This window comes from Herpailurus yagouaroundi, unplaced genomic scaffold (assembly GCF_014898765.1).
Source record: "Herpailurus yagouaroundi ecotype Mexico unplaced genomic scaffold, PumYag 199, whole genome shotgun sequence".
NCBI classification, from domain to species: Eukaryota; Metazoa; Chordata; class Mammalia; order Carnivora; family Felidae; genus Herpailurus; species Herpailurus yagouaroundi.
In genome coordinates, this window is record NW_024412430.1 from 19,869,961 (window position 1) to 19,882,396 (window position 12,436).

At 56.0% G+C, this 12,436-nt stretch overlaps 2 long non-coding RNA genes across 2 annotated transcripts; both read right to left on the reverse strand.

The window, feature by feature from the left end:
• Positions 1–2,552: 2,552 nt before the first annotated feature.
• On the reverse strand, positions 2,553–6,001 carry LOC121013576 (uncharacterized). The gene is made up of 2 exons (XR_005782785.1): positions 5,632–6,001; positions 2,553–2,959 (listed from the first exon to the last, which is right to left on the reverse strand). It is a non-coding gene; the product is annotated as an uncharacterized LOC121013576 (long non-coding RNA).
• A 396-nt stretch (positions 6,002–6,397) lies between these two features.
• On the reverse strand, positions 6,398–12,182 carry LOC121013739 (uncharacterized). Its single transcript, XR_005782895.1, has 2 exons — positions 11,573–12,182; positions 6,398–11,118 (listed from the first exon to the last, which is right to left on the reverse strand). It is a non-coding gene; the product is annotated as an uncharacterized LOC121013739 (long non-coding RNA).
• Between the last annotated feature and the right edge of the window lie 254 nt (positions 12,183–12,436).

The window sequence follows — 12,436 nt, forward strand, 5'->3', positions numbered from 1 at the left end:
AGGATGTAACACGGGGAACCTCACACGTGTGCTCTCAGGAAGTCAACACTTAGGCACGAGAGACCGATTTCCCGCAAGTGCCCGGCTTACGGAAGGCTGATAATATTGGAAGTTTCTGGCAGGGTAGGGCGAAGACTGATAATATTGGAAATTTCTGGCAGGGTAGGGCAGTTGGTTGGGAAGTTGCCTCATACTAGCTTGGGGAAGTTTTATCTATGGTTTTCCAGAAGCCCGAGGGAGGAGTGACCCAGGTCGGGCTGGTCTCTCAAAATATGCTGACTGGACCTTTGTTTGTGGGATGGCTGGTTTTCTCTGCTGCGGGAGGTTTCCAAACTGGTCTCTTTTTGCATTTTATTTTAACGCAGTCTCGCTGAGCTACTCGAGCCTCACATCCCCTGCCCAGAAACACAGCCTGCCCCAAACCCTGGCCCGGAGCCCCCCGCCACTGAAGCGTCTGAATCGCAATCCCTCTGGTATTCCCCAGTAATCTCATCTTTTTGACAAGTTCGATCTTGCCGCGGTTTACCTTTTTATTTAGACGGGCATTCCTTGGCGTTCAGGAGTGGGATGGGGGGTGACGGGTTATGGGAATTTACAACCTCCCAGACCTGCTTTTCCTCCAGAAGCGATTGGGAGGTTCCAGCAATAGAGCCAAACAATCTGAATGTCAGCGCTATTTCAGCGGCTACCTAGAGGCTTCTAAAAGTACCGGGGGTTCTACAGTGCCTCTTCACAAAACCCTATTTCTAAGTTAACTGAAGGCAATAGACAATCGGAAGGGGGTAAAAGTGACAGAGGCGTCTTCCCCATCTGGGCGGCCGCTAGCCACGTTTCTCTGCATCCTCCACACCCACATTTTCTCTTTTTCTGCCTTCCTTCCCTCCTTCACCCGGACTCCCCTTTCCTCTGGTGCTGAAACTTCACCAACAGGGCCTCGTGAAACTCCCCCTTCTAGAATCAGGCCTTCTGAGGATCCCGCAAAACCACGAGTCGCTCAAAACCCATGGACCAACGCTGAACTTAGAGCTGTGGTAAAAGGCTTCCTCTAGGGAAGTGGGGACCCTCATAGATTTGCCAAAGAATTACAGATTGTAATTTACACTTAACTGAGTTGGCTTCTCGGTCTTTATCCGTTGGTCCGCACGCTTGTCGGAGGTCAAGCTCAGCACTGGATCAAAGCCCTGAACAATCTTCAGAATTTTGAGTTAAATCAACCACCAACTCCTTCACATGACCAGGCTCGGGCCATTCACACAAGGCTGCCCCCTGCCATCCCAAAGGCTTTTCATAAACCAGGCGTCTGGAACGAAACTCACACATGCACATAGAAGTCTGCCAAACGTGTTCACGATTACTACCACAGGCTGCAAATTCTTTTTAAAGAAAATTCTGGTCTCCCTGTAGACGTTGAGTCCACCAGGGTGGCCTTTAACTCAATGTTTGTAAATGGTTTACACGTAGATCTGTCCTTGTTAGCCAAGAGAACTTGCCTAGATGGGAAACCAGGTCCACCCCAATCTTGCCCTCCTAATTCATCAGTTAGCCTGCACCCCAAAAGATAATTCCAGCAGAGCACCTAAAATCTTCAATCTCTGACTTCGACAGATGGAATCTCCCCACAGTACTCTGTTATGGTTGCAAAGAGCCTGGTCAGTAGAAGAAGGGCTGCTGAAGATCGGAAAGGTCTGGATGATTACCGCTTTCCAAGAGCCAAGGTCAGATTGGCCCCATTGGCGGGGCTCCTGCAAGACACAGAGACCAGTCCCCGTCAGAAGAAGCTCTTCTCCAGATCCTCTCACTGAGACCTAGTGCCCAGGTCTAGCACATCTGTGAGTGTCCAAAGAAAGTGGCCCACGTGACGGGCGCTGGAGCTGGGGTAGAGTAGCTGAGCAGCCACCCCTCGGGGAACATTGCTATTTGTAGCAGTGGGAAATATTTGTAGGGCGTGGGGAGTGATCCCACGGAGACAGAAGACCGGAAACAAGAGAGAAAGTAAAAAAAAAAAAAAAAAAAAAAAGAGAGACAAGACCCAGGACGCACGCTGAGGAAGGAAAGGAGTTGCCCCAGGAAAGGAGAAGGAGGTGTGTGCAGAAGAATCAAGCGTTGATGATGACCCTGTGATGACAAGGTGGGAGTGAGACTAATTCACCTGCTGCGAGTGCAGCACAGGTGAGGAGGGAGAAGGGCTTGAGGGGAGGAAAGGTACAAAGTAATCCAATCGAGACCAGGAAAACAGTCCAGGGTGGCCCTCAGGGTCGTTGGAGCAGGTGCGGGTCCCCTTCCGTCCTGCACCATGGCGGCACGCCCAGGCTCCTTGCGAGGCCCCCAGTCCCCACCCAGTCTCTGCTGGGGCCACTCCGATGCCCCTGACAGCTGCTCCCACCAGTCCCCACCTCCCCCAAGAACCCGCTGGGCTCCACACCCCTACCTTCCCGGCCCACCGCCTCCTTTTTCTCACGGATGAGATCAGATGAGCAGCGAGCAGATGTGAATGAGCGCGTGGCCCTCATATGGCTCATACAGGGATCTCAAAACGCGGCAGTGCACGTTTCTACTGACTACCTTTTTTGGGAAAGGATTCATGAGTTGCCAGCGGGTATACAAGAAAGTGTTCAAGGGCAGAACTGGTTTACAGAGCCCATGAAATTCTGAGTTTGTCAAGCCATTATTCTCGAGAACTTACAGGGAAAAGAAAATCACTTTCAGTGGGTAATTTCGCGAGATCCCTAACCAGGGTCCCAGACGTGGTGAGAAACTCCTCCCACACGCGAGGCGCCTCGCCTGCCTCCTTGTATTAAGCCGTAGGAAGGAGAATCATTTTCTCCGACCACCTCTTGCATTCACAGCACGGAGCCCTGATGCCAGGAGAGACAGGACGACTCAGCTAAGCACATCCTTGCCCGAGTCAGCAGTCAGAAGGGCCCCGCTTCACAAAACCAGGGAGAACTTGCCTTCGATTCTGTAAAGTATTAAGCATAAGAGACTCTTAAATACAGAGAACAAACTGAGGGTTGATGGGGGGGGGGAGGGGACGGGGGAGGGGCAAATGGGTGCTGGGCATTGAGGAGGGCACTTGTTGGGATGGGCACTGGGCGTCGTAAGTAAGTGAGGAATCATGGGAATCTACTCCCCAAACAGAGAGCAACCGTAGACACTCTGTTAGCTACCTTGACAATAAATTGGGTTAAAAAATTTTTAATAAATAAAACTCTTTTGTTTTACACGGGTGTTTTGCACAACGGTGTTCTAGGCATCGAGCACAGGAGTTTGGACACCTACTTTACAGATGTGTAGGGTGGAGGACTTAAGGTCACCGGCTGGCCCCAGGGGAGCAGCGGGGAGCAGAACAATCATCCCGTAGTCACTTTGGTGGATTGCCAACGCATCCCCCTCCCCAGCTAGCCTGTGACCTCCCTGGGCAAGCACGTCCCCATCCGTTCTTGCAGCCCAGGACCTGCCCTGAAAGCGAGGACTCAGTAGGTGTCCCCAGGAGCTGGCTTCGTGCCCGGTAGCACTCCTCTCTGTCACACGGCTCTCCTGGACGCTCCACGCTCAGCCCATGATGGCGCCACACTCTGGGACCTGACATCACGTGTTTAATGAGGTAGAGTCCTGGCGCGAATGTCTCTGGGTTTCACCTATTTGCCAAATTTGGAAAGTTTCCAGCCATTACTTCTTCAATGTTTTCTCCAGGCTCAATCTCTCCCCCTTTGCCGAACTCCCACGACGCCCATGGAGGATCTTGTCCTTGTTCCACAGGTGCCTGGAGCGTGTCTGTCACGTTCCTCCACCCGTCTGTCTTCTCTCTGCCGTTAGCGTGGGTAAGTTAAGGCTCTGAACTCAAGTTCACGGACTCTGTCACCTTCATTCCCTCCTTCCTCCAGGCCCATGCAGCAGCTTTGGGGGTAATTTTGTGATTGTAGATTGTTCTGTAATTTTCACATGAGGCATTTTTCTATTATTGATTTCTTTGCTGACACTTGAAGTGGCTTCAAGAGAATTCTGAGTTCCCTGTCCCACCAGTTTTAGAACGGCTGCTTTAAGGTCCTCGTCAGACGACTCCGTTCTCCACGTCACCTCAGCGCCCATGTCTGCAGATGGTTGCTTCTCATTCAAGTTCTGGGTTTCCTTGCTCTTGGGGTGACAAGTGACTTTCCGTGGCATCCTGGACGTGTGGGGTCTTAAGGGACTCTGGATCTTTGCTAGCCTTCTCTCTGTGGAAGGCAGACCCCGTTGGGGTGCAGTAGTTACGGTGACCCTCTGGGCCTTCTTGCGCACGGTTAGGGAGAGAATCCAGCTCCCTCCCCGCCCTGCTGACCTCCTTCCAGAGAAAGTAAAGGGTAAGCAGTATGCATGGGAGGGAGCAGAGTGACAATGCCACCCGCCCATCCCACCTCCCTCCTGCTTGTTCCGGCTCCTCCGTGCCCCTGTGCGCAGAGAGGGTTGCTCCCTCTGGGAGACCGCCTGGTTTGGAAGGCAACCCTGGGAGCCACACCTATAAAGAGGGTAATAGTAGGGCACCTGGGGGGGCTCAATCGGTTAAGCGTCTGACTTCGGCTCAGGTCATGACTTCACGGTTAATGGGCTCAAGCCCTGCTTCGGGATCTGTGCTGACAGCTCAGAGCCTGGAGCCTGCTTCCAATTTTGACTCCCTCCGTCTCCGCCTCTCCCCTGCTCACGCTCTCTCTCTCTCCCCCCCCCAAAATAAATAAAAACAACTTTGCAAACAAAAGGTAATAGTATTTAATCCCTAGTTCTGTTACGAGGATCACATGAGCTAAGCGTGATCCACGGATCCCGGAGCTTGTCCGAAATGCAGGATTTCAGGCCGTGCCCCGGACCCAGGGGGTGAGACGCTGCATTGCAACAAGATGCTCAGAGGAATCGGGTACGTATTAACTTAGAACACCCTGATCCAAAGTACTCTCACAAGCACAGGGGACAAGCGGTGGCCTAGGGGGACATGCACGCTGCTGTTCCTTTCCTGCAGACCGTCCCCGCCCCTGCCGCCCCTGGCCCGGCGAAGCGTCTGCATTCAGCCCGGCCTGCGCGGTGTAGGGGGGAGGCTGGTGGCCACCGCAGATGCCGTTAGGGAATCCCAAAGGCTGATGGGTCCCTGCCCCTCAGGCCCTGTTTCAAACGATGACAGCTTTATGCGATGTGAAGTTTCTTCGAGAACACTTTCTTTGAGGATTAATTTGACCTCGCGTCCAACAACGAGTGGAAATGTCCTTGTACGAAATGAGTCAGAATTTGTCAGAGCCTGGAGCGGCACCCAGGTAAGCACATGCCTCCCGCGGCGGACCGACCTCGCACGGTTACAACAGACTCAGGCGCGCCCCGTCCCATCCCGCCGTCCAACAGGACGCTGTCCGAGAGGAAGCCCCGCCCCCTGATCCGTGGGACACTCGGCAAAACGGTGGGGCTGCCGAGCCTGGGAGAGGCTGGCCGCTGCCCCCAAACTGGTGCAAACCCTCCTCCCCACCTTCCACGCCCCTCGGGGGGAGCCCAGCTGCTTCCCCCATCTCTTGCTGCCCTCCGGGACCCTCTGGTCTCTGCCACTTCCTGCCCGTCTGCTGTCTTCCCTTTATATCCTGCTCATCCCCCCCACCCCCACCCCGCATCACTCACTTCTGGGAGGTCTGTGCACAGTGGGGCGGCCGGCCGCTGCCGTCATACCCTCCCGGGGCCACGAAGCTTCCCTGCTTCGTGTTATCTCTGACCTTACAGCCATTTCCTGGCCTACTTCCTGCTTTCTCTGGGGCCGGGCACCTTCCTTTATTTTTCCTTATTTTGTAGCTTCTGGCTTCTGGGCCCTTGGGTTTGCTAGAAAGCGGAATCCCAGGCGGCTGGGGTGACGATAGTATTGTCCCAAATGTATCTGGTTCCTTTCTCCGAGAAGCTCCCGTACATTCCACGCGCGTGACCTCATCGGCCCCAGCATTTCTGCAGAGCGGGGAAGTGACAGGTGTTTACAGGAGGGCACAGGCCTTAGCAATCTCTGCACCGCCACGGGGTGAGTCACAAGGCCTTAAATAGAAGCTGCCGGAGCTGTAACTCAGTTCTGTCTCCCCTCAGTTGATCGGCAAGGGCTTGTTTCACAGGCAAATGGATGTTTATGCCCGTCAGAGAAGCATGGCCCCAAATCTCCGGTGGCTCACCCACAGACATCAAGATAAAAGTTGTATTCTTTTACCCCGTATGATCGGGCCCCATGTGGTATCTGCTTCATCTGCGACAGACCTCTCCCCCTTTGTGAGGCCCTCAGCCCTGGCCTCTGTGCTCCTGCTGAACCGTCTGTAACTCACGGGCCCGTCGCCGCGCAGAGACGTGCTGCCCGCGCCTTGGGAAAGCGGCTGGCTTCACTCTGTCTTCATTTTTTTTTTTTATTCTTTTTAATGTTTTTATTTATTTTTGTGGCAGAGAGAGACAGAGCATGAGCAGGGGAGGGGCAGAGAGAGAAGAGGGACGCCACGTGGGGCAGCACACTGACGTCCCCCACTCACGAGTCAGGGTGACTGACAGACGTTCACAGGAGAAGCGTAGACCCCTTCCCTCACCCGCAGCCCCAACAAGCCCACACCCTTCTGGGAGATCGACCACGGACGACAACCTTCTCCAGCGTCCTCAATCATGTGCAATACTGGATCGTTCAGGCCCCCACAGGGGTTCCTATGACGTAGCTTCCTCCCACAGACGGTCATCCCAGATTGGACAGAACCACCCGCCGCGTCCCCTCATGGCCCAAGTTACTCGGTCCGGGCTGGAGGGCGGCCTTTGCTGCAGGTACAGGAGGGGCAGGGGGAACGGCCGGTGCTCCCTCTGCCCGGCAGGTGCATTCTGGCTCCCATCCCCCCCCCGCTACACACCTCTGGACCCAGGCCACCTGCTCTCCTGGGAGCCCGGAGGGATCTTTCTACGGTTCTGCCTATTTTGTGATCACTACCTTCTATTTCCATTTCTTCTTCCCGTCAGAGTAGCTGCCTTCCTCCAGCTGTGAAGCGGGAGGTCATTTCAGCCTCGGGCTGATGAGGAGTCAGTCCCACCCTGCGCGGTCCCTCGGCCAACAGGCCACACACAACCAAAGATGCAGGAACAAAGGACGCCTCCTGCTGGGTGACAGGCAGTCGGTGGGGACGGTTGCCTTCCGCGGGCGGCGCCTCTCGATGCTCACGGCGAGCACCGTCCCAGAGGACGGCAAGCGGTGTGGGGTTTGGCACGCCCGGGGACGGAGGCGAGCTCGGTCCCTCGGCCCAAGGACACACATCACTTCAGGCATCGCGTGTCCTGATACGGCAGGACCGTCTGTAACGCTGGCCGCCGGGGAGGCAAGTGTTAGGGAAACAGAACGCTCCCGTACGCCAGGACATCTGAGGGGCCCGTCCCCACTCTGAAATGGAGACGCCTCACGGCACCTCAGCCGCTCCAGCGACGGGGAAAAGGAAGACCGATGAGCCGCGAGCACAAGACGCCGAGATGGGGGCAAGACTCACACCTCACCGGTTCTCGTGATTCTGAAGTCCAGTGAGGTGACTGGGTGAACGCGCTCGCAAATGACAAGGCGCCGCACAAACGCAGGCCGTGCGGAAGCTCCCTCCGGCTTCGGAAGAGCAGAGCTTGGCCGTCGTGAGATCTCGGGCCAGCGGGGCTGGCGTCTGGCGTCCAGCCCTGTTAGTGCGTGTCCCTCCTGGCTGCCCAGGCCACACCGGTCCCTGCGGTGGGCACGTCGCTCCTCCCGGCTCTGGCCCTCGGCTCTGACCTGCTCCGTTTCCAGCAACAGACTCCGTATAAGAGGCGCTCAGCGAGGGCCCCGGGGGGCCTGTCCTGACACGGTGAAGCCCGCCTGAGTGGCACCAGCTCCGGTCTCCAGCGTCCCTGAACATCTTCGCGAAGGACCAGAGGAGAAGCAGCATCCAAGAAAGGGTCCGTTTAAACAGCTGCTCCTACAGATTGTAGCCGGTCGTTGGGGGTGGGAGCAGACGCGGAAAGTGGGTCGTTGTCCGGCCAGGCTCCTTTGCCGAGGCACATCTCACTTGAACCCCACGGGCCCCTCGCCCTCTGCAGCGAATCGTTTGCCGCGTCCGGCAGCTGCCATTGATCAAAGCACGTGGCTCCCCGCCAGGTGGGATCACGTACGGTGAGTATTTATTTCTGTGCAACTGGATTCCAGCCAGTGTGACAGCACAGAAGAAAAGTGAATGCCTCTCTCTGTCCAGTGGGGTCCAGTGGGGTCCAGCGGGGTCTAGTGGGGTCCAGTGGGGGCATGGTGGCCCCAAGGGCAGCTGGGGCCAGGGCAGGCTGTGCACCTGCTTGCGAACGGCTCCCTGAAGAGCTGGCTGGTGAAGTCAGAGTGCAGGTTTGTGGGTCCTAATTCCACCGAAGGATGAGTTGGTGACAGGACTTCGAGTCTGGGATTTGCAAGGCGACTTTCCCGTGCCCCCTTCAGGAAATGTGACTCAGTGGCCAAGCTGGTGTTGGCATGGCTCTCCCTCCCCTGTCTCTCCCTCCCCCGCCTCCCTTCAGATGCTGCCTGTCTCTTGCACGCTCAGGGAATTAGGGCTCCCCTACGACGCGGACGGCCACTGGAGCAAGAGATCCAAAGGCATCTGAGTTTAGAGTAAAAACAGCCCAGAGCCGGGGAGACGGGTGGGTGGTAGGATTCGGCGGCTAACGTAGAGTCGGCAGGAGAGGAACGCTCCCAGAGGGTGTGGCTCGTGACCCAGAGTGTCTCCTCCGACCAGATGCTGCCTGGAAGATGCTCCCAGATTATCTCAGGCTTTCCCCCCCCCCCCCAGTCTCCCGGGGATGACAGATTCTACATTTGTGTGCCTGAGGTGGACCCCTGACATCGGAGACGCATCACCGCCCCCCGTGTGTCTACGAACGGGTCGCCGCCCGCGGGAGCAGAGCCCAGGGCCAGTCAGCCCACCGGGCCAGGCAAGAAGGTGACGTTCACAACAGGCTTTACAGGGAAAAGACGTTTCTCCCTCGCGTGACGTCCCTTTGGAGGTGTTTCTCCTTGCTCGGACGCCAGTCGGCAGTCAGGAAACGAACTTCAGTCTCAGAGAGAAGATTCTCCAGGTACTAACGTCTTTTCATGTTTGGACAGTTAAAACAGGAGGGGGTGGACCCAGTGCTCTAGTAACGGGGAGGGGGCAGATCCCTCCCAGCCCCCGTGTGTGCGTGCACTTGTGGTCGATGACCCACGGAGTGACTAAAACAGAAACATTCTGTCTCGGCACGTGACGGGGGTCAGCTCAGTCCGCTCACTCGTGCTGGGGACAGTCGGGTCAGAGGGCAAGGCCCCCGCCTCTGTTGGTGCCGCTTCCCTAGAAACGTGGAGTGGCCTGAACTCAAAATTGTCATAGCTCTGCCAAGCGTGACAGTGGAACGAAATGCCCCCACTTGGGACCGCTCGGGGTCCAAGCCCCTTCCAAACGGTCCTTTCCCAGTCTCCCGCAAAGACCCCACAGACTCAGCCACTTCTCTCCTGTGAACTTTCTCTCCCCTTCCTTTTCCTGAGTGCGCCGCTCCCCGAGGACACCGCCTCCCCAGCCCCCCTCTTGCCGTGGCTGCGAATCGTCTCCCTCCTGCCCTTAGCTTGGACCGAGGGGCCAATGGTTCTCTGCAGGTGCTTTGCTACTGCTGGCAGATGGGGAGCCAGCCTCCAGCCCCCGGGCAAGGCTGTGATTCCCGTGCCCCCTTTCTTCCTCACCCACTAAGGCCAGGCTCACCCCACAGGTTGACTCGGAAACGCACCTGCCGGTGGGGCCGCTCAGCCTGACACACGGTGACTTCGGCACGTACAGTGGAGGGACGCCGTATAGCCGTCATGATGACAGAGCCGCTGGCCGGCTCCTTAAGTCATATCTGTTCAGGGAGAAGACACCATGACTTTCTGTGCTCTGTCTCCACCTCCCTTTTAGGTGAAGCTGCTACGAGACCCAGCTGTGTGAAGGGGCGCTTCCCTCGGCCTATCTGTGCCCCTGATGCAGGCCCTGTGGACCTTGTCCTCTCTATCTGCCCAGAGGGCCTGTTACCTAGCCAGTACCCAAGGGGGACGTGATCAGACAAGACACTGCCTGCACCAATGTCAGTCTTTCCGGCTGCGGAACAATGAGGCCTGAGAAATTAAGCCACCCTCTGGCACTGTGTGCATAGGCACCTCCCCGCCCCGGGGGTGCATACGCTCTGGAAGGGACCCGCTCCGGGAGCACCAAGTCTTTACTGGCACGTTCTAGGTGACATCACAGTGCTGGGCTCTGGAGACGCGATGGCGAATGAAAACAGGCCTGGTCGGGGGGGTCATGCGATGACCATGTAGGGAGACAGGGGAGGGTTGATAGCAGACACGCGATCGGGGAGTCCGAGGTCGGAAGACAGGGGTGATGGCGTGTCCTGGGGGACAGGCGATGAGGACGAGAGGAGAAGCAGCATGAGAGAGACTTTCTAGGCTGGAGGTTTGGCTAGGAAGGGTGAGGGAGAAGGGGGTACCAGGGAGGGCCTCCAGGTCTCTACTTGCGTAGCAGGGTGGGTGTGGGCAGCACACGGTCCAGTGCGGAATGTGGGAGGGTAACAGGTGTAAGGGGACAGATCGCAGTGTGGTCTTCAGGCTTCCTGCGCTAAAGGAGTCTTTGACCTAACTAGGTACTGAAGCCTTGCGCATTCCAGACTCTGAGGATTAGTCCGGCACGGTGCCAACGTGCACATAGTCTGCAAGTCAATGATAGTTGAAGCCAAGAGAACACAAAGGTCTGCAAGTCGCCGAAACCTCGACCTGAGGCGATGTGGACAATGGAGGTGACTGTTGGCTCACACACGGAGGGCAGAATGGCTAGGGGGTTGGTAATCCCACCGTGACCCAAATAGCCCATCTTTCTATCTCTCTGCTCTGTGTTCTCAACATTTCGGCCGGGTGTGCAGGATGCGTAGGGCACAGGATGGCCGGAATCGAGCCGCCTTCCCATCTCAGTTCAGCAGCCGAAAGAGAAGAGGTCCGCTCCTCCAGGGCGGTCCAATCAAGATTCAGGAAGATGGTTCCCCATAGCCATCCCTGCAGAGGCACGGCTACGTCCCAGTGGTGAGGGCAGATGCCAGACTAGGGAGGGTGACCAGCGCCTGGGGGTAAAAAGAGGAGAATTAAAAGTGCAGACAAGTCTTGTGAGAAATCCCTGGAAATGCAAAGTTGGGAGATGGTGCCTGTAGAGTTTTGTCATTTTGCTCCTGTTTCCGTTTCGTAAGAGACGCTTGAGGCTGCCTCGCATTTTCCTGCAAGAACCCAGCTGAGGATGTGAGGGGACAAGGGTCCCCAATACTGGGTGGTATTGGGCGGAGGGAGGCACTGAGTGGCTTTATAGGAGGGCAGCTCGTCTCTGGATAACAAGGGGAGGAGGCAGGTTGTGTGACTCTGCATGGGGGCAGGTGCGCTGGATGTTTAGGGGATAAACGATTTACCGTCTGGTGGCTTCTACCTTTCTCTACCAAGGGGGATAGGAGAACATCAGAAGAGAACCCACCGACACTGGTGGGTTCCTTGCCTGGGCTCCCAATAGACGTCATCACCATTTCTCACCGTGAGTTCTGAGCCATCTGGCAAGTCAGTCAGAGGAACCAGCATCTGCGGCCAAAACAGCACACGCGTGGCTGATGAGGCCGACCTTGACGACGCGGTGTGTGTCTGCAGTCAGGTGGGCTGGCTGATTCTCAACCAGGAATCAGTTGACTTAGGGAAGCAGTGATGTGCTGGCAGGGGGAGCCCACGCCAAGATAGTTGAGGCAGACGAGGTGGCCTGTAGTCATCCGAACGGACAGGAAGTGCTCAATAAATGGCAGAAACAGGAAAGTTTGACCCCAAAGCTCTGAAACAATTCAGAAGACATTATCTAGATTAGCGCCAAGATCACTCTGTGCCCAAGACAGAGCCATTGTACCCGTTATGCGTGCCTTCAAATAGTTCAGCAAGAGTCCTCAATAATACGCAATAGAAAATGTAAATGCTCCGCAAATAATTTGAAGAACTCTAGAAATATCCCAGTTTAAGGGAACATTTCCTCCCATCGGCATGTTCTTCAGGAGAAATTAAATTCTCTGACAATTTCAAACCCAAAGACCAAAGGAAGTAAAGACCAAAACCAGATCACCTTGTCCTCGTCATTGAAAAGTGCAAAGAAACTAAAGTCCCCCTCAGTACCTATTCTGCTTGCTACCAGTACACGGATCTAGGGGCCTGAGTGCCATTCATTTGCGTGAAACCGGGGCTGTCTCTCACTGGAATTGATGTAGAACCTTGCAGACCTCAGAATTTGCATTCCCCAGTGCCAAACCCATGACGTGGCTCCTTGTGGAAAAGACGAAGGGCTTATGGGACACCCAGGATGATCAAGGATCTGGCCTCACACTCACCAGATTTAGCAAGCCGGTTACCAGCCCCCGGAAC